Raw genomic sequence first — 23,179 nt, forward strand, 5'->3', positions numbered from 1 at the left:
CAGAATATGGACAGAAGGCTGACAGTAAGTATTATTTCTTTCTTACACTAGTTCTTTCTTTCTCTTTGTCTCTTTAATTCTTTCTAACACCATAGCCACCATAAAAGGCTTTAAATTCACCTTGATACACTCATCGAGCATTAAAAAAAGATTAAAGCTAATGAGATCTAAACAATGGGAAAATAAAAGTTTAAAAAAATAAAAAGAAAGAAAGAAAAAAAAAAAAAAAGATGAACCCAAGGTGGGGTTAGTACCAAAATACTTTTCATGCAAGGGATGAGCCACAGGTGCCCTTGAAAGCTTTCTAGACACCAACACCAAAGGTAAACATGATACGATTTATATTATCTATGGCAGAATAAAGCAATCCTGTTTCCCAGGAAAACCACTTTTTACTAATACCAAGATCATAGAGACTTTCTACACCAGGCCCTCATAAAGTGTGTGCACTATTCAGTGTGGTAAACAATGTCATTGTCAAACTTCCTAGAGAAATAGAAGATGTATAAAGCTGGAGGGAAATCAGATTTAAGGCCTTTGGAGCAAAACTGAAAGCAAGCCTGAAAGGAATCATGTCTCCTTTGAAAACTATTCTCCAGCTTCAGAATATCAAAAACAGTACCTTCAGGAAAGAGCTGTCACAACCAGGAATCTTTAATAGCATCATTAAGAAGTTGATAATTGGCCTGAAGATGCTTCAAGAAACCAGTGACCATCTCAATGACACACTGACCTTTGAAGAGCCTCTGGACAAAGATCAGGGGCAGTCAATCCAAGAACTGAGGAAAACAAAATACAAGGATCAAAATCATTCTTGCTGTCATCAATGGCTATCCAAGCATGACCGCTCCAGGGAGTGTCACCACTCTGGGCTTCAGGGGCAATGAGAAAGAAAGAGCTGGCAGCCATCCGCCCCAGATGGAGTAACACAATTCCTCCAGCAATTAGACCCCGTAGCCACACTGTTTAATTAAACCAACAATAAAACTGGGTGATAGACCTTTCATCCCTGTCGCGAAAGTCCTCCCCCTCAACCTGACCCTCTAGTGTTTAGGGTTGCTGTCATCAAGATGTTCTACAGTTCCTTGATTCTAACTAGCTATACCCTATGTTTACATTTTCAAACTATTCACTCTGCTTTCTTGAAACACTACTCTGTAATAAACAAGCTCACTTTTATCATTAATCTTTTCCCTTAGCTTTTTCTTTACTTCCTTGCTTTAATGAAAACATTACTTTCTCCTAAAGATATAGTTTCCCATGATAATTCTGTCTTCTATCAAAATTCATATATTATAAATTTGAGGAGAAAGTTAGGGTTTTTGTTTTTTTTTTCATTAAGCCTTGGTATTCACAAGAGTGTTAATCCCCTGTATAAGTCAAAATAGGCTTGAATAAGCCACAGTAACAAAGACATCTGAAATTTCAGGGTGTGACACAGAAGTTTCTTTCTCACTCAAAAAACAGTGTGAAGAGAAGGTCAACTGACTTTCCTCAAATAGGCTGCTTTTTTGTGGTTGTTCCAATCATCTTTTGACATTAAGGTCATCTTGGTGTCATTCAGACAAAAAGAAGAGAAATATATTGAGGAGAATACACACTATGTAAGTATTCACCTCAGCCAGAAAGTGACATGTTAGTTCTGTTTACATCTCAGCAGCCATAAATCAGTCATGTGGCTCCAAGCTAACCGAAATAGTGGTTTTGAAACATAGACTTTTAGGGTTCCCATGAAGAGGAAATAAGACTGTGGGTATCCACCACAACTCAGTATTCTGGTCAACAAACAGACATTTTGTCCTTTCTCCAACACATAGAATACACTCTTTATTCCTAAGAGGGATAGGCCAAATTACTATCTGGTCACTGTTTCTAACTCAAAATCTGGTATTCCAGGAGATTCCCAGTCCTCTACATCAAGTCCACATGCAACTCTTTTTTCATTTAGATAAAATATATACCTCACTTCAATATAAAATATTGAAGTATGAAAAAGATATCCACATCAAACACTTTCCCTCAAAAAGAAAGGGGTCAGGAGATAATGGAAGACACATGGCAGCCACAGGTTCATAGCAATTTTGAAATTCAGGGGACCAGGCACTGGGAATTATCCTTGTCTGGGAGGTAGTCAAGATTCCATGAACTGGTTCTACTCTTTGGATGAATCTCTTTTGGTTATAGCTCTCCATGACCTCAAGTTCATCTCTCAGTAAGTGTTCTCTTTCCCACTATCTTACATGGCCACATCTTAAATAAGGATTAGCTAGTGTGACCTCCTTGAGGCAATGGCTGCCTCTTGATTGTGGGAAACTAGGGAAGTTGTGGGAAACTGGAAGTTGCTTTCATAACTAGAACAGCATTACAGATTTTTTATCTGGTCTTGAGGTTTTCCTGGCAATACATTTTTTTTTATTTTTCAAAACTTATTAGGCTTGGGTTTTGTCTTCTTCTAGTCAATTCATGGCCCAATAAACACATCCAAAGTTCTTTCTAGATATAATTGTTGAGCTGTGACTTTCTCTATGTTTAATGGCTATTACCTTGATGCTCTCTTGAAATAAACATGAACACAGACTATATACTCTATTTCATCTTCACCCTAAACCATTCGGGTAAAATGAAAAGTTGAACTGGATTTTGACACTCAAGAAAATTTTAATTCCATTTCTTACTATTTGGAGTCTAAAAAGATGCTTTTATGACCCTACATGGCCCAAATATTTTTCACTCCATATATTCCCTTTCATTTCCACTAGAAAACCAGACAATTTTTCATCATGTAAGCCCTTTCTTATAACACTTTGCCAAAGCAGTCAATAACAGCCAACTCACATTAATTATATGGTTTTTTCAAATCTCTTCCACTAAACCTGCCAGCTCAGTTAGGCAAATCATCTGCTTTCAAAGTGTTACCAGAAGTGACAATTTTCCAAATGTTCTGCCTCAACAAAACATGAGTTAACTTTTTCCAGGCTTCCAATAGCGTGTCCTACCTGCTTACTCTCCTACTAATAATAAGCCAGTGCCATATATTTGTGGAATTCTTTGTGTGTGATATAAATTCACTTCTGCTCAAGATCAAACCTGAATAAGTATTAAAGTATTAAAATTCAGTGACTTAATACAATAGAAGTTTAGCTCTCACTCATGCCATATTCAGTTGTGAAAGTTAAGATTTCCTGGCAGCTTTCCTCTAAGTGTTCACTCATAGATCCTGTTATCTTCTATCACGTCTCTGTCATCTCAGAATCCTTTTTCCATCCACAAAAAGGGAAGAGAGATAATGGCCAAGGAGATTTCAATTGTTTTGAGAATTCAGGCCTGGAAATAGCCTACATCATTTCTGCCCACATTTACTTGACCATAACTAATCATATGACTCCTTCCTAATTGCAAAGGAGGTTGGGAAATCTAGTCTTCTCTACTCCTAGAAAAAGGACATAAAATTGATGAGATTCAACCAGTTTCTACCAGAGTTCAGGCTTCTGGTCAACAAATACCTGCCTAAATGCATACAAAATTCTCACTCATAACAAAACAACCCAAAGTCTCCATTCAGCCACTCCTTCTGGCTAAATTTCTGGAATAAAGAATGAGTCTCAGCCTTCTCTCTAATCTTTGGATATGGTTTATCCTGATCCCATAAACTTTGGACTAAAATACATACATATACATACATATGTATGTATGAAATACATGCATATACATGTACATATGTATGTATAAAATACATACATATACATGCATATAGTAGTGAAGCAGGGACAGGATATCAGCAGCAAATATTCCCATTTGGAAAGGTGAAGAATAAAAATCTCACCATTCTCACTGGTCCAAACAATTCTGTAGTGTTGCTGGCAGACACAGTGAAAGTGTCTTCCACAGGGTTTGTGATTCTAGCTCTCTGGGAGACATCTCTCGTCCATTGGTCTCCATGGGCTTTGGATCCCTTCCTTTGGGAGACTTTTTATTCTTAATCACATCACTGGTCTGTCTAATAAATGCAGTTAGAACATTTCTCCTCTGAGAAGTGACTCAAAAATCAATCTATTTCCATCTTTTGTTCCTTACATCTTACAGTTTTAAGTTAATTCTGAAAACATCCAGCAGAGGCAGATGGAGGGAAGACATCAAAGGGTAGATATACTGGTTATTTCATTATCTTGTTAAAAGACTGACAACATCACTTTTTTTTCATACCAATGGCCGGAACTCAGTTGCATGGCCCCAATATAACTGCAAGGGAGGATGGGGACTGTTGTCTTCTGATGTGGCCAAGAAGAAGAAATGGGATCGGTTAGTCTCTGAAACTCTTCCCCACTCTTATAAAAAGCTGCTCCTTGAGAGCTATTGTTATTTGACTCTATGATTTTCCTCTCTCCCAGAACCATCATTCCCAGTAGTCCTACTCTTATCTCTCCTGCATCAAAAAAGTTGGTATTTTGAAAACTCTTCTTTTCTACCTTTATTGTCATTCACATGGTTAACTCATCCACCCTCAACTTTCTTGATTTCCTCAGCTCTGATGATCTCTTCCAACATGATGCCTTAAGCATCAGATTCACATCCTAGAACTTATCATCACCTGAAACAGCTCCATTTCCAAAATACTAATCCCACTTTCTCTCTATGCCCCCACCCAACTCAACATTGTGGTCCAAACAACATCATCTTTATCTTTCTTACTTTAAAGACTCCTTCATAGTTCATCATTTAAAAGCCACTCTGGGGCTTCCCTGGTGGCGCAGTGGTTGAGAGTCTGCCTGCCAATGCAGGGGACACGGGTTCGAGCCCTGGTCTGGGAAGATCCCACATGCTGCGGAGCGACTAGGCCCGTGAGCCACAATTGCTGAGCCTGCGCGTCTGGAGCCTGTGCTCCGCAACAAGAGAGGCTGCGATAGTGAGAGGCCCGCGCACAGCAATGAAGAGTGGCTCCCGCTTGCCGCAACCAGAGAAAGCCCTCGCACAGAAACGAAGACCCAACACAACCATAAATAAATAAAAATTAAAAAAATTAAAAATAAAAAAAAATTAAAAAACGGAAGATGTCTTAAAGCTCTCCTCAACGGGGATTGGTTAAGGCTTTAAAAAAAAAAAAAAGCCACTCTGAACACTTTTAATCAGTCTCTATGCTCATAGACCCGTTACTCCAGCTGACTTAGTCAATTGACCCCTTTGTACCTAGGCTAATTCCCTCTCCTTTTTCCCAATGCAATAACCTTCCCCTTTCACTAATTCTCTCATTATCCAGTTTAATTTCTTTGATTCACCATTTCAAAAACATTCTTGGCAAAAGCTTCCTTTCTATTATTCATTAAACCCATTTTGAAAGATACCAACCCTGAATGAAACCAAATATTCCCTTTCCCTCTGCTGCCATCCAAGCAACTGGATACTACTTGAGAAAACGGTACAAAAGAGCATATTGATGCTATGAGTTTTTATAATCTTCAAATTAAGAGGCCCTAATGCTCTCTTTAAATCAGACATTTCTCTGGTCCACAAATCTTGTCCACTTTCCACAACAATCATTTTAAACTTTTGTGCTCCCCACAGAACTCTGACTATCCAGCTTCTCGCCCCACTCTCATTGCCTAAAAAAAGAGAAATGTAAGCCATAACACAGGAATCCTTTATCATCTCACTATCAGCCTCAGAAGACTACTTTCTTCATTCTCGGAGCCCCTTCACCTCTCTCATTATAACTGAAGAGATATACATTCTCCAGTATATGGCTTACCTATATTTCAGTCTTCATTCTCATCTGATCTCATAAGAAATTACTCTCTTCTTCCCCTCTGTTATTACTCACCCCAATACTTCACTTTTCTCAATAGCATTTAATTCCACTTAAGTTTGTCTCATCTGAAAAATACAGTAAATACATTAAAAATTCTCATTTATATCCATAGCTTCCATCTCCATCTTTGTGTCGATGACTGCTAATTCTCCTCTGAGCTTCAGTACACATAATCTTCAGCTACCCTCCTGACACACAACAAGCAGCTTGAACTGAACACACCCAAAACTATAAACACTGGCTATTTTACACTCTAAAATCTTCTTGTTTTTCCCCCTCTCTTAGTGAATGACACCACTGTTAATCCTTTTCAGAATGTCAAGTGCCTGGGAGTCATCTTTGACCACACCCTCTCTTTTTCCACCTCCATTAACAAATCCTGAATGCCACATCTCCTAAATACACCTCAAATACATCCCCTTCTATTTCCATTACCAACACTAGCCTGGACCAAAGAACCTCACATCCTTCTAGACATCAAAACACTCTCTTTCCCCTTTCAGTTTTTAAATTCCCACTCAACCCCATTTAATCAATTCTCTTCCCTGCAAGCAGAGTGGTAGTTCCTAAATGCAAATCTGGTGATACATCACATCTGTGTAAAATCCTTCAATGAATTATTTTTGCTCTTTGCTCTTGGGGTAAAATTAAAATAGTTAATATGGCTCAACAAGGCCTGGGCCCTAAATACTGCTTTAGTATCATCTCACACCATGACCCCCTCAGCTTTCAAAGCTCTAGCTGTATAGACCTTCTTTTTAATCTTCAAATAAAACATGCTCTCTCTCACCACAGGGCTTTACACATGCTGCTCTATTTTTGAATATCAGCTCTCATAACCATTTTTCACCAATTCTTTCTTATCCCTTTAGTCCTCAAATCAAATGCTATTTCCCCAGGAGAGCCCCCCTTGACAGGTCAGACTAGGTCAAACACCCTTTTTCATACTAACATTGTATATTGTTCATTTTCTTCATAAGATTTATGATTTCATATTTATATATATGATTTAAATTTATTTATGCTATTATTTCATTGGAGTCTATCTCACTCTCTCCCTAAAAACTCCACAAGTATAAGGATTTTGCTTTACTCTCTGATGTGTATTTCCAACACCTAGCACAGAACAGGGGTATAGAGAGTACTCAGTAAATATTGTTGAATAAAATATATTAATTAATTTCAGGATGGCAAGATAAAGAGCAAAACAGTGTGTCCCAGATAGGCAGCTACCTTATTCAGGGATGAACTACGGAAGAATAGATGGAGAGTACACACATTATACATTATTCAATCCCCTATAATATGTCCCTCAATTTCATTTTTTTACAATAGTGGATGACAGATAGTTCAAGATTATCTTCCTTGAAAAATAACTAGAGAGGAAATATTTTGTGTTACCATTTTAATACAGATCCTACCAGGCTTGGGGTTAATTAATATACTGTACACACCAGGAAGATAAGTATAGATATAATCATGAAAAATTAATTTACACTATCTCAGACAAGCCTACTGAGAAAATGCTGAGTGAGACCGGCACCATATTTCAGGAACTCCAGGTTGAGGGATCTCATGGTTATGTTAGGATATGTTCTCCTAGAATTATCTCTTTCCAGGGTGAGTTTCAGAGAGGTCATATAATGGAAGGGATAGGATCCTTTGTCAATAAAAATGGTGATATAGCAGGATAAACTCTTGATTAGAAATTAAGAACATGTTTCAGTCCTGGCTTTGTCACAGTGTGATATTCTGTACATTGAATAAAGTCTCTGAAACTCAGTTTTGTACCTTTCAAAACGTGAAGGTGAATTTATAAAATCCCATTCACATCCAAGAATCTAAGACTCTTAATTCAGCATCCTTGTTATGTTTCAGTAACAACTACGATGGGCAATTCAGAATTCATCTGAACACAGGGTTTAATCAAATACTTCAGGGTCAAATATAAATTCCAAAAAGTGAGAAAACACACACACACACACAAAGAGAAAACAAATAAATAAAACATCAAACCCTTCAATAGTTTCTTATTCTTGGCCCACCTAGTTCTTTTGTTGCTTGATATCCTGAAGAGACATACTTTATCCAAGTTTTATGCTCTTGTTAAAAAATTAATACGAATATACTAACAATTTTCCCATTGGGTTTGCAATTATTATTTCCTACAATGTTTGGCATGCACATGGGTGGAATGAAAATATAACTTGTCCTGATTTGTTTTCCCTTTGGTGGGTCTGGATATTATCCCAGAACAATGAAGCACAAAAGGTTAAGAGAGGTAGTAAAATGAAATACAGATGGAAGTTAGGAATTGCTCATACAGCTTGGGAAGAATTTATCTCTAAAAATAGCTACCTGTCGTGAGCAGAGAGCCTCCTTAAAGCAGTAGCTGCTTATTGGGCTAGATTATTAAAAATAAATACTATTGTTGTGTCACAAAACCTGGAATAATAAAACAGCATTTCCTGAAACTAATAAAGTACATTATGGTATTCGAATATGGGAAGATTTGCTAAAGAGAGCAACTGCTATTTAATGGCTAAAAAAGGGAAGGGGACAGAGAGGAGGAATCTTTTTGTAGCAGAAGTCCACGTTTTGAAGTTTCAACTCACCTCAAGGCAAGAATAATCCTCATTCTCCAGTGAGGGTAAATAAGGAAGTCTTCATCAGTTAGATTCTGGTAGATAAGTAACCACATTTGAAAGCGAAGTACCTACAACCACAAAGGTGTTTTAGGAATAAAATACAGTTAAAGGAATTAGAACAGATTCTAGCTTATAGTAAGCAATTCATAAATATCAGTTATTATTGATCTTTATAGTCAGGGCCTTCTAAATATAACCAACATGGTAAAGAATCTAATAATACGGTTATTCTTCATTAGTCTCAGATTTCATATTTGCAAATTCACCTACTTGCTAAAATTTATTAGTAACCCCCAAAGCAATACTCGGGGTGTTTTTGTAGTCATTCAAGAACATGCATGAAGGAGTGATAAGGCACAGTGGAATCCAATGTACAGAGTCCCAGCTGAGGTCCAATGAGGTGATGATAATATGCCCTCTTGTTTCAGTTCTCATACTGTAAAAAAGTCTCCTTTCTGTGGTCTACTGAGTCCACATTTTCACATTTTTGTGCTTTTTCTTGCTGATTTTGCTGTTTAAAATGGCTCCCAAATATAGAGCTGAAATGCTGTCTAGTGTTCCTAAGTACAAGAAGGTTGTGATATGTCTTATGCAGAAAATATGTGTGTTAGATAAGCTTCATTCAGGCTTCATCCAATGCTAATGACTCAACATAATATTTAACAAGGTGTCTTTCAACAGAGACACACATAAAACAAGGTTATGTATTGATTGGTTGACAAAAAATATTGCAAGCTAAGGCTGGCATGATTCTAAACCTGTATTTCCCCCAGAAACAGTATTTGCTAACTCAGTGTTCATGGCAACTTTATAGAATATAACTACTACAAATGAGAATCAGTTTTAATAATAAAAATAAAATAATAGTAATAGTAATAATAACAACAACAATAATAATGTACTATTTCTTGAGTTCCAGGTATTTCACATTTATTCTCTCACAGGCAATTGCTGCCCATCTCAAACACCCTCAGATCACTGCCACATTTGCCTGAAGCTGCGGCAGACAGTTTTCGTATGCTGATAGCTTTCTGCCTCAAGAACATATATGTCTCTGCCTCTGCCTATGAGGTCTCTCTGCTGCACCTGAGTGCAACTCAGAAATGTGAGCAGGTTAAAGACCCAGGGGCAGATAACCAGTGAGAAATGGGAGATTGTGGGTAAATACCCTGGTATCCCAGCAATCCTGTGGGACAATGCTGAAGTATAGTACATCTCAGAATTCCCCAGCAGAATTTAGTCAGTTTCCTGTAGGGATAAGCAACCTTGGTGGCCAATCTCTCATACTGACTAGGCTTATCTGTGTAATCAATAGGATATTAAGGAAGTGATATTGTGTGACTTCTGAGGATATGTCATGAAAGATATTAGGGCTTCAGCTTTGTCCTCTCTTAGATCACTTGCTCTGGGGGAAGAGAGCTATCATGTGTTGAAAATATTCAAGCAGCCCTATGGTACGTATTATAAGGAACTGAGATCTACTCCCAACAGCCAGGAACAACATATTAGCTATGTGAGTAAGCCATTTTGGAAGCAGATCCACCAGCCCCAATCCTTCAGTAACTGCATCCCTGGCCAACATCTTGATTTAAACATGTGAGAGCCTCTGAGGCAGAACCACCCATCTAAGCCTCTCTCAGATTTCTGATTAACAGAACCTATGTGACATGATAAATATTTATTGTTGTTTTAAGTAACTTAGTATTGGGGTAATTTGTCACATAGCACTAGATAGCTAACATACCCAAACACTAATAATGATTTCACTGGTCTTGGTCATTTCCCTCATCCACTTTCCTCACTCTCACCTGTATGCTTCATAGGATCATCTCAAAAATAAACTATACATGCTTATGTTGTTATTTCAGGATTTGCTTTTGGGGATCTCAAACTTTGACTCATGTATCGAAAAGGTCCTTGAAAGCAAATACTTAGAATGGGATCCTGGGATTGAATCACTCACTGTCAATGGATCCCATTTATGGTGCTAATAGGGTGATGATATCTGGAAAAATGTGATTTCATAATTACTAAAACTCTTACTTTTGGTTTATTAAGAATTAGATACATGTAGAAAGAAATATATTGGCTTAGGTTGTTCTTCATTAGCCTCAGATGTCATATTTGCAAATTCACCTACTTGCTAAAATTTATTAGTAATCCCCAAAGTGATACTCAGGGTGTTTTTGTAGTCATTTAAGAACATGCATGAAGGGGTGATAAGGCACAGTGGATAAGGCACAGTTCTTGAATGATATTGGGAAAACCGGCTTTTGTTAACTGTCCTAGAAGCCTTGAAGAAGAATGGCAAGCATAAATTAATCTGCTATTCACTTCAAGTATTTTGTGAATAACAGGAGGCATTCATGTCAAAATTTAAAGAGAATAGCCTTCCCTGCAGCTAGAGTGTCGGGTCAAGTATTTGATCATAAGGGTAGTAGAGCTATAAAGACTTAATGCACTGGCAGCTCTCCTATGGTAAAGTGAAAGCCTTATTAGGGACATGTAATAGCATTAGATGAGGTGTATGTCTCACAAAATGATGCTTGACTTCTTCAATATCTACTCCTGCTTCCCTTCATTGCCTCTAGACTAACAACTAGAATCAGTCTATGAATAATACAGAGAAGTACAGTCTTACTTTGGTAAAAAATTTTTTATTTACCCAAGAACTACAGGATTTTGTTAATATGTACCAACAGTGACTAGTAAGACAATAATGGGAATGGATCTTAAAGATGTTGTATCAGGAGTGTGTAATTTGAGAAAGGATGGACGAGTTTATTGACATGGGAGTTCTCTCCTATGACCAAAATTTAATATCCTGGTAAGGACACTAGGATCAGATTCAAACATTAAAACGTATGGCTCCCATACTTTAAATAGGATAGTGACCTACAGGAAATGAGGTTTAGGTGCCAGAAATCCCTTGATATAGAATTTAGGAAGGAAACAGAGAGGTGAGCATTAGAATAGATTTATTATGTGAAATCAGATAACCCACCAGCTGATTACTCCCTGGGAGGCCCAGAGATAACTCCATTTACTTAAGCAATAAAAATACACTAGTAAGGAGAGGGGCAATGGCTGCACTGAGAAGTGTAGTGGTGACTGTCCTCTACAGATCAGGATTAATAATAGAAGATGCTGTTATGGATCTGGGTTCACTGATATCAGTGGGGATGGTAGGACTCTGGGAGAGCAGAGGCAAAATGGTGACACATAACATTGAGGCAAGGTGGATGGATTACTGTCATAGGCAATAAGGCTGGGGTGGAAACAAGAGTGCCTTGAAACTCAGGGAACTGTTACAATAGCTAATAATCCAACATATTCCTAGAAATGAAATAGAAGGGCAGCCAACAAAGAACTACTTGACTTATATCAAAAGCTGGTGAATTCCATTACAGCAGTGGAAAATCATGATCTCTCACCTAGTTTCCAAATTTGTGCCATTTTGAAACCCGTCTATTGAAGGAGAGACTGGGCTTTCTTGAGGTAGGATCTTACAGTGATAGAAGAATATGTATTAAATATTCTCTAAAACCTTCCCCAAACGGTCCTGTGGTCATTCTTCAGTGAAAAAGTATACTGTGGTAAAAGAAATATTTTTATCATCTTAGGCTTGTCAGAAACATGATGTTGATCTGATAACCAGGAGATCTGAAATGCTAGCATGAATTCCTCTTAGAATGAAGGTGTATAGATATCTTTCGCTGAACCAAGATGGCGGAGTAGAAGGACGTGCTCTCACTCCCTCTTGTGAGAACACCAGAATCACAACTAACTGCTGGACAATCATCGACAGGAAGACACTGGAACTCACCAAAAAAGATACCCCACATCCAAAGACAAAGGAGAAGCCACAGTGAGAAAGTAGGAGGGGTGCAATCACAGTAAAATAAAATCCCATAACTGCTGGGTGGGTGACTCACAGACTGGAGAACACTTATATCACAGAAGTCCACCCACTGGAGTGAAGGTTTGGAACCCCACGTCAGGCTTCCCAACCTGGGGGTCCGGCAATGGGAGGAGGAACTCCTAGAGAATCAGACTTTGAAGCCTAGTGGGATTTGACTGCAGGACTTTGACAGGACTGGGGGAAACAGAGACTCCACTCTTGGAGGGCACACAAAAAGTCGTGTGCACATCGGGACCCAGGAGAAGGAGCAGTGACCCCAGGGGAGAATGAACCAGACCGACCTGCTAGTGTTGGAGGGTCTCCTGCAGAGGTGGGGGGTGGCTGTGGCTCACCGTGGGGACAAGGACACTGGCAGCAGAAGTTCTGGGAAGTACTCCTTGGCGTGAGCCCTCCCAGAGTCTGCCATTAGCCACACAAAAGAGCCCAGGTAGGCTCCAGTGTTGGGTTGCCTCTGGCCAAACAATCAACAGGGAGGAAACCCAGCCCCACCCATCAATAGTCAAGCGGATTAAAGTTTTACTGAGCTCTGCCCACCAGAGCAACAGTCAGCTCTACCCACCACCAGTCCCTCCCATCAGGAAACTTGCACAAGCCTCTTAGATAGCCTCATCCACCAGAGGGCAGATAGTAGAAGCAAGAAGAACTACAATCCTGCAGCCTATGGAACAAAAACCACATTCACAGAAAGATAGACAAGCTGAAAAGGCAGAGGGCTATGTACCAGATGAAGGAACAAGATAAAACCCCAGAAAAAAAACTAAATGAAGTGGAGATAGGCAACCTTCCAGAAAAAGAATTCAGAATAATGATAGTGAAGATGATCCAGGACCTCGGAAAAAGAACGGAGGCAAAGATCGAGAAGATGCAAGAAATGTTTAACAAAGACCTAGAAGAATTAAAGAACACACAAAGAGAGATGAACAATACAATAACTGAAATGAAAACTACACTAGAAGGAATCAATAGCAGAATAACTGAGGCAGAAGAATGGATAAGTGACCTGGAAGACAGAATGGTGGAATTCACTGCTGCAGAACAGAATAAAGAAAAAAGAATGAAAAAAAATGAAGAGAGCCTAAGAGACCTCGGGGACAACATTAAATGCGACAACATGTGCATTATAGGGGTCCCAGAAGGAGAAGAGAGAGAGAAAGGACCTGAGAAAATATTTGAAGAGATTAGAGTCGAAAACTTCCCTAACATGGGAAAGGAAATTGCCACCCAAGTGCAGGAAGCACAGTGAGTCCCATACAGGATAAACCCAAGGAGAAACACGCCGAGACACATAGTAATCAAATTGGCAAAAATTAAAGACAAAGAAAAATTATTGAAAGCAGTAAGGTAAAAATGACAAATAACATACAAGGGAACTCCCATAAGGTTAACAGCTGATTTCCCAGCAGAAACTCTACAAGCCAGAAGGGAGTGGCATGATATACTTAAAGTGATGAAAGGGAAGAACCTACAACCAAGATTACTCTACCCGGCAAGGATCTCATTCAGATTCGATGGAGAAATCAAAAGCTTTACAGACAAGCAAAAGCTAAGAGAATTCAGCACCACCAAACCAGCTCCACAACAAATGCTAAAGGAACTTCTCTAAGTGGGAAACACAAGAGAAGAAAAGGACCTACAAAAACAAACCCAAAATAATTAAGAAAATGGTCATAGGAACATACATATCGATAATTACCTTAAAGGTGAATGGATTAAATGCTCCAACCAAAAGACACAGGCTTTCTGAATGGATACAAAAACAAGACCCATATATATGCTGTCTACAAGAGACCCACTTCAGACCTAGGGACACATACAGACTGAAAGTGAGGGGATGGAAAAAGATACTCCATGCAAATGGAAATCAGAAGAAAGCTGGAGTAGCAATACTCATATCAGATAAAATAGACTTTAAAATAAAGAATGTTACAAGACACAAGGAAAGGCACTACATAATGGTCAAGGGATCAATCCAGAAAGAAGAAATAAGAATTATAAATATATATGCACCCAACATAGGAGCACCTCAATATATAAGGCAACTATAAAAACAGCTATAAAAGAGGAAATCGACAGTAACACAATAATAGCGGGGGACTTTAACACCTCACTTACACCAATGGACAGATCATCCAAAATGAAAATAAATAAGGAAACAGAAGCTTTAAATGACACAAAAGACCAGATAGATTTAATTGATATTTATAGGACATTACATCCAAAAACAGCAGATTACACATTCTTCTCAAGTGCGCACAGAACATTCTCCAGGATAGATCACATCTTGGGTCACAAATCAAGCCTCAGTAAATTTAAGAAAATTGAAATCATATCAAGCAACTTCTCTGACCACAATGCTAAGAGATTAGAAATGAATTACAGGGAAACAAAAGTAAAAAACACAAACACATGGAGGCTAAACAATACGTTACTAAATAACCAAGAGATCACTGAAGATATCAAAGAAGAAATCAAAAAATACCTAGAGAGAAATGAAAATGAAAACACGATGATCCAAAACCTATGGGATGCAGCAGAAGTAGTTCTAAGAGGGAAGTTTATAGCTATACAAGCCTACCTCAAGAAACAAGAAAAATCTCAAATAAACAATCTAACCTTACACCTAAAGGAACTAGAGAAAGAAGAACAAACAAAACCCAAAGTTAGTAGAAGGAAAGAAATCATAAAGATCAGAGCAGAAATAAATGAAATAGAAACAAAGAAAACAATAGCAAAGATCTATAAAACTAAAAGCTGGTTCTTTGAGAAGATAAACAAAATTGATAAACCATTAGCCAGACTCATCAAGAAAAAAGAGGGAGAGGACTCAAATCAATAAAATTGTAAATGAAAAAGGAGAAGGTACAACAGACACCGCAGAAATATAAAGCATCCTAAGAGACTACTACAAGCAACTCTATGCCAATAAAATGGACAACCTAGAAGAAATGGGCAAATTCTTAGAAAGGTATAACCTTCCAAGACTGAACCAGGAAGAAATAGAAAATATGAACAGACCAATCACAAGTAATGAAATTCGAACTGTGATTAAAAATCTTCCAACAAACAAAAGTCCAGGACCAGACGGCTTCACAGGTGAACTCTATCAAACATTTAGAGAAGAGCTAACACCCATCCTTCTCAAACTCTTCCAAAAAATTGCAGAGGAAGGAACACTCCCAAACTCATTCTATGAGGCAACCATCACCCTGAAACCAAAAGCAGACAAAGATACTACAAAAAAGGAAAATTACAGACCAATATCACTGATGAATATAGATGCAAATATCCTCAACAAAATACTAGCAAACAGAATCCAACATCACATTAAAAGGATCATACACCATGATCAAGTGGGATTTATCCCAGGGATGCAAGGATTCTTCAATATATGGAAATCAATCAATGTGATACACCATATTAAGGAATTGAAGGATAAAAACCATATGATCATCCCAATAGATGCAGAAAAAGCTTTTGACAAAATTCAACACCCATTTATGATAAAAACTCTCCAGAAACTTGGCATAGAGGGAACCTACCTCAACATAATAAAGGCCATATATGACAAACCCACAGCAAACATCATTCTCAATGGTGAAAAACTGAGAGCATTTCCTCGAAGATCAGGAACAAGACTCAGATGTCCACTCTCACCACTATTATTCAACATAGTTTTGGAAGTCTTAGCCATGGCAATCAGAGAAGAAAAAGAAGTAAAAGGAATACAAATTGGAAAAGAAGTAAAACTGTCACTGTTTGCAGATGACATAGAGAATTCTAAAGATGCCACCAGAAAACTACTAGAGTTAATCAATGAATTTGGTAAAGTAGCAGGATACAAAATTAATGCACAGAAATCTCTTGCATTCTTGTACACTAATGATGAAAAATCTGAAAGACAAATTAAGGAAACACCCCCGTTTATCATTGCAACCAAAAGAATAAAATACCTAGGAATAAACCTACCTAAGGAGACAAAAGACCTGTATGCAGAAAACTATAAGACACTGATGAAAGAAATTAAAGATGATACCAACAGATGGAGAGATATACCATGTTCTTGGATTGGAATAATCAATATTGTGAAAATGACTATACTACCCAAGCAATCTACAGATTCAATGCAATCCCTATCAAATTACCAATGGCATTTTTTATGGAGCTAGAACAAATCATCTTAATATTTGTATGGAGACACAAAAGACCACGAATAGCCAAAGCAGTCTTGAGGGGAAAAAATGGAGCTAGAGGAATCAGACTCCCTGACTTCAGACTATACTACAAAGCTACAGTAATCAAGACAATATGGTACTGGCACAAAAACAGAAATATAGATCAATGGAACAAGATAGAAAGCCCAGAGATAAACCCATGCACCTATGGCAACTAATCTATGACAAAGGAGGCAAGGATATACAATGGAGAAAAGACAGTCTCTTCAATAAGTGGTGCTGGGAAAACTGGACAACTACACGTAAAAGAATGAAATTAGAACACTCCCTAACACCATACACAAAAATAAACTCAAAATGGATTAGAGACCTAAATGTAAGACCGGACACTGTAAAACTCTTAGAGGAAAATATAGGAAGATCACTCTTTGACATAAATCACAGGAAGATCTTTTTTGATCCACCTCCTAGAGTAATGGAAATAAAAACAAAAATAAACAAATGTGACCTATTGAAACTTCAAAGCTTTTGCACAGCAAAGGAAACCATAAACAAGATGAAAAGACAACCCTCAGAATGGGAGAAAATATTTGCAAAGCAATCAATGGACAAAGGATTAATTTCCAAAATATATAAACAGCTCATGCTGCTCAATATTAAAAAAACAAACAACCCAGTCCAAAAATGGGCAGAAGACCTAAATAGACATTTCTCCAAAGAAGACATACAGATGGCCAAGCAGCACATGAAAAGCTGCCCAACATCACTAATTATTAGAGAAATGCAAATCAAAACTACAATGAGGTATCACCTCACACCCGTTAGAATGGGCATCATCAGAAAATCTACAAACAACAAATGCTGGAGAGTGTGTGGAGAAAAGGGACTCCTCTTGCACTGTTGGTGGGAATGTAAATTGATACAGCCACTATGGAGAACAGTATGGAGGATCCTTAAAAAACTAAAAATAGAATTACCATATGACCCAGCAATCCCACTACTGGGCATATACCCAGAGAAAACCATAATTCAAAAAGACACATGCACCCCAGTGTTCATTGCAGCACTATTTACAATAGCCAGGTTATGGAAGCAACCTAAATGCCCATTGACAGACGAGTGGATAAAGAAGATGTGGTATACATATACAATGGAATATTACTCAGCCATAAAAAGGAACGAAATTGGGTCATTTGTTGAGACGTGGATAGATCTAGACACTGTCATACAGAGTGAAGTTAAGTCAGAAAGAGAAAAACCAATATCATATATTAATGCATATATGTGGAACCTAGAAAAATGGTACAGATGAACCGGCTTGCAGGGCAGAAATAGAGACACAGATGTAGAGAACAAACGTGTGGACCCCAAGGGGGGAAAGTGGTGGGGGGGTGGGGGTGGTGGTGTGATGAATTGGGCGATTGGGATTGACATGTGTACACTGATGTGTATAAAATTAATGACTAATAAGAACCTGCTGTATAAAAAAATAAATAAAATAAAATTTAAAAATTAAAACAAAAAGAATGAAGGTATATAAATTCCAGGTAACAAACAAAACCCTGGATGAGGTCTATATCACAACAAGCCCATAGAATTGTCCCGTGTTTTGGTTTTCCATCTAGCACCTGGATACATAGACTGGTGGTGCAGAGATTAGTGCTACCTTAAAATATTTGAATGGGGACTGGGATATCCAGCATATCCCCATTTGATTCATTGGAATGGCCTCTGCAAGAGACAACTGTATCATGGCAGATTAAGGATATCATCATTTAAACATAACTGAATGATAGCCCCAATCATGTCTACTCTGCTGGATATATCTTTAAAAGAACAAATCAACATGGGCTTGGCAGTAGGTATGGGGTCATGGATCTGACAAATGTGTTCTTTTCAATCTCCAACAGGAAAGAGAATCAAAAGCAGCTTTCATCCACTTGGCATAGATTCACTTATCTTAACTTTCCAGCTTTCACTTGGGGTAATGTCCAAAGGGACTAAGATTTCCTTGGTAGTCTGAAGAATATCATCCTGCATCCTCTATATTAATAAGGAGGACAATGTAAAAAATGGCCCAAATCTCCATGTAGGCGTGAAGACCTTCCAGCTCCTGGGTGTATTGCCAACATACAGACCTCAGCTCTTAGTCCCCCTGGGGATTCCCCCTGCTGGAAAGAGCCACCTTAGCCTGGTTTGTGCCCTCTTCCTGGGGTGAGCTGTCTCCAATGACTGATCAATGTTGAGGTATGAAGCCCTGACTGACTCTCCTCACCTGGGGAAAATTCTTAAGGGAAAGGTTTATTCCAGCTCCAGTGTTTCTACTGAAACTGCATCATAGCTCATCACCTTCTGACCAGTTATCCTTCTTCATTTACCTTCTACAGTGTTGCTCCAAAGAACACGCCGTAATAAACCTCCTGCATGCTAACTTCGGTCTTGTGATCTCCTTCCTTGAGAACTCAATCTGAAACATTATAGTATTTGAACCTAGTGAAGAAAAAAAGGACAAATATTTTGAATACCCTGTCAAGACACATACATGTGAGACTACAGAATATAAACCTTACAGAAATTCAAGGGACTGCCACTTTGTGAAGCTTTAGGAGCAAAATTGTCTAGGATATGCTGGAACACTGCTTTTAAAGTAATACAAAAGTTACTGTATTTTGTATCTTCAGCATGAAGGAAAATGCATAGTGCTTGATGAACCACTTTGGATTTTGAGGCAGAGAGTATTTCTAAAGCAAAAGAGGATTTTTCATTAGATATAGGCTAGAGTACAACCTGCCGTTCAGCTCAGGTCATAGCAGATCCATTGATGCTAGAGAGCCTGCGGCAGCTAAGCATGGCACGTGGAGGCTTTAGTAAGTGTAATAGGAAAATTACAATGAAGTTCCCTAGTGTTCTGGAGCAAAGCTATGCCTTCTTCAGCAGAGTATTACTCATTATTTTAAAACCTGCTTCTGGAATGCTACTGGGCCTTAGTAAAGACTAAATGCTGCACCATGGGAAATAAAATATCTATGAAAATGTAGTTGCCTACCATGTGTTGGGTATTGTCAGACTCCCCAACTCATTGAGTTAAATGGATGCAGAACCAAACCATCATATGATAATAGAAAATTTGGTACTAGAACTGATCAGATTCAGAAGGCCAAAGGAAGTTACATACCAGATACTCTACATGCCAATGTCACCTACCTATGCTATGCCAAGACCTTACCCTCAGTTCACATTATGGACTTGTGGGAGTCCCTCAAGACCAGCTGACATAGAAGAAAGAAAATCAGGCTTGGTTCATGGATAGACCAGCTCAAAATACTGATGTGAGCAAAAATGGACTACGTTCACTTTATACCTCCACTCAGGGGCCCTGGTGAGGAAAAACCTTCCCAGCAAGCAGAATATGGAGGTGGATTTGGTCAACACCTTCATATAGAGCACAGATTAGCAAACAGTGGCCCATGAGCCAAATACAGTCAACTGCCTGATCTTGTAAATAAAGTTTTTTTGGTCATAGCTACACCCATTTTTTTCTGTATTGTCTACAGCTGCTTTCACACTAAAATGAGAGTTGAGACAAAGTTGCAACAAATATTATCTGGCCTGTGAAGCCAGATTTAAGTATTTATTACCCAGCCTGACCCCTGATATAGAGAAAGAAGTAGCTTAATATATGGGTATACATGTACTATTGGGTAGTGGAGAGTGGCTCAGATAGTGGGAAGGGGTCTGGAAAGAGCAAGATCAGATGATTGGAGATAAGAAGTTTGGGGGAAGAGGTAGTTTATGAGAATGAGCACAGATTGTGTGGGTAATGATCTGTCATTTCAATGTCCATCAGAAAGCATCCACTTCAGATGAAGCATTTAATAAGAAGTGGATAGAACGGCACATCCAGAGGTGGTTAGCCATCCTCTTTCAAGAATAACCTAATGCTTGAACATAAAGTAGCCATGGTGGTAGGAATGCAGGTTATTTTTGGACCATTAGCATTAACTCCCTCCTAGTAAAGCTAATCTAACAGCTGTCACTGTTGGCATGTCAGTGCCCAAAACACACACTGAACCTTTATAAGTAGGGTCCTTTGAGAAGACCATCCAGCCACTCGGCAAAATTGTTTACTTTGGGCCCCATCAATCCTGGAGATGCATCCATTCATCTCTACAGGGATCGTTATTTATTTGGAATATGAGTTTTACTTCCTTGTCCACATTTCCTGGGCCAGCATCATCATCCGAAGACTCAGAGAGTAATTGATTAGTGACATAAAATACCACCAAAGATTGCTTCAGACTAAGGGAACAATTTTATGATTAAGAAGGTACACATGACCATGGAATTAATAGGTGCTAGCATCACTCAAACACTACTATTTGGATTGAATTTTTTAATGGACTTTTAAAGACTCAGCTAAGGAACCATCTTGAGAACAATACCCTGAACGGTTGGCACATTGTCCTCTAGGATGTGGTGTATATCAATACTTTTAACCAACAGCCACTAACATGTAGAAGTAGCATTGTCCTCTTTCATTCTCAGGGACTAGCTTGGGGAAATTCTGCCTCCTTTACTCACTGTTATTGGTTACATTGTGTCCACCAAAAAGATATATTGAACTCCTAACCTTCTGTATCTGTAAATGTAAATTTGTAATCCTCTTGTCCTGCCTCTGGATTTACTTGCCTCTGTGATAAACGATTTCTAGAATGATGGCTGTGCCCTATCTCAAGTGCATGCATCTTTCTACATCTCTTGCCTGAGTGTTTTAAATGGCATCATGAGGGTGCTTGGATGTATGAAGGCACAAACTACTCAAAGCAGAGGGAGAGTTAAAATTCCCAGGGAAGAAGAGAATGTGCAAAAGTGCCCCAACCTCCCATCCTCTGTCAGGACCTTTCATGTGGTTTCTCCAAGGGTCCTCAGGGCAATTGTGCCCCAGTTGCCCAAAGTGTAATCTATACCCTTTATTTTTTTTGTTCCCTAACTCAGTTTCACACTCACTTGTATTCCCAATGATTATATTCAAGTCCTTATCTCATGGTCTGCTTTTGGAGAAAACTCAGCTCATATACTTATCTTTCAAAACTATCATAAGGTGAGTATAATTATCCACATTTTATGGATAGAAAAATAAGACTCAAAAAATATTAAATAACCTGACCAAGCTCCCAAGCAGTTAGTGGAAGACAATTTTAATTGCTACCTAACTTTATTTCTTTACATAATTTTGTTTCATTTGCATGCCACTTAGATTATTTTACCCAGTTTGAATAGAGTCAAAGGTGGGAGGATAAGATAACTTTGTGTTCCTATGAGGAAGTCAGCTCCAAACAACAGGAGACTGCATGCCAACACTACACACACACACAGAGGTATATATACCTATCTGTATCTACATCTATAACTATATTTGTATCTGTATCTATATCTATATCTGTATCTATATCTATATCTATTTCTATATCTATCTGTATTGTGCCAAATACTTAGAAGTGGGATGGGACATGATATAGGGGTAGAGACAGGTAATTGGCAAATAACAGAAAGCACTGAGTGTATGTCTGGAACATAAATAAGCATTACAACTTATTTCACCTGGTTGGGGCTTGTGTACTAAGTTTAGACAGCTCATTTGTCTAAAATAAAAACAAAATAAAAAGATTCCCTCAATATATCTGACATTAAATCAAAACAAATCTTTCTCCTTCAACCCACTATAATGAGACTGGGGGCAGTTCTACCTGTATCCATTTATCTGAATAGTATAAGAGAGAATAGACAAGGAAAACAAAGTCACTTTCTTCCCTACAGGATGCCTCTTGGTGGTATCCCTGTTTTGTAGTCTCCACCACATTGGCTGGCCCTATGTTAACACTTCTGCCTATTCCCATATGGTTTCTCTTTTCTCTGCCAACATTGAACTGTGTACAGATAGCCATCTGGATTCAGGCCAGAAGCATGATGAATCACTGCCTAACTTGCCTACTGCTCTCTTCTCTTTCTATTTTCTCTAACCTGTGCTCTTAACCTATCACCGAAAAGAAAAGAGAAGACAGAGGCCACTGGTGAATTTTGTATTTCATAAATCTTGTAATGCAGGCCAGGCTTCAGTTGCCCCCTCTCTTTATTCAAGTAGGGAACTCGATGAGTCGAATATCACTTGCTCTGGGTTGGATCCCTGAGAGCTACCCATGGCTAAGCCCTTTGCTTTCCAGGACAGCAAGCACAGAGGACTGCCATGCAAGGTCAAGGCTCTTGGTGACCAGCTCATTGCCTTTTCCCACAAAGCACAGCTTTCAAAGACAGAGTTCAGGAGGGAGCCATCAGGGGTAACTCACTTTGTCCAAAGAAACAAAGCTACACGTTTGTGTGATTTTTTCAGGGGGTTGCAGAATATTTGCATATGTTGAAAAGAAGAATACCTTGCAAACACAGAGCTCTGTATTCTTCGGTGTGTTACAGGTAAAAATGTTATTATGTGGTTGTTATAGTACCCTACCCTCTGAGGCAGAGAGGCCTGGCATAATTGTGATATATTGATAAATGAGAAAATGGAACCATTGAGAGTTTAAATAACTGGATCATGGCGTCACACCTCTTAGAGGGGAGACTACAACCAGAAACTCAA

At 38.5% G+C, this 23,179-nt stretch overlaps 1 long non-coding RNA gene across 3 annotated transcripts in view; it reads right to left on the reverse strand.

The window, feature by feature from the left end:
* Positions 1-23,179, reverse strand: part of LOC309636891 — a 410,385-nt gene that overhangs the window by 255,829 nt on the left and 131,377 nt on the right. Inside the window, exons 1-3 of one of the 3 annotated variants that reach the window (XR_014250278.1) lie at positions 18,924-21,818; positions 8,419-8,519; positions 623-779 (exon numbers count right to left, since the gene is read on the reverse strand). This is a non-coding gene — a long non-coding RNA (uncharacterized lncRNA). Of the gene's footprint in view, positions 1-622; positions 780-8,418; positions 8,520-18,923; positions 21,819-23,179 lie in introns of those variants that run through there. The other 2 variants (XR_014250277.1, XR_014250280.1) reach the window with 2 other exon arrangements.

This window comes from Balaenoptera physalus, assembly GCF_965194825.1.
Source record: "Balaenoptera physalus genome assembly, chromosome: 10".
NCBI lineage: Eukaryota > Metazoa > Chordata > Mammalia > Artiodactyla > Balaenopteridae > Balaenoptera > Balaenoptera physalus.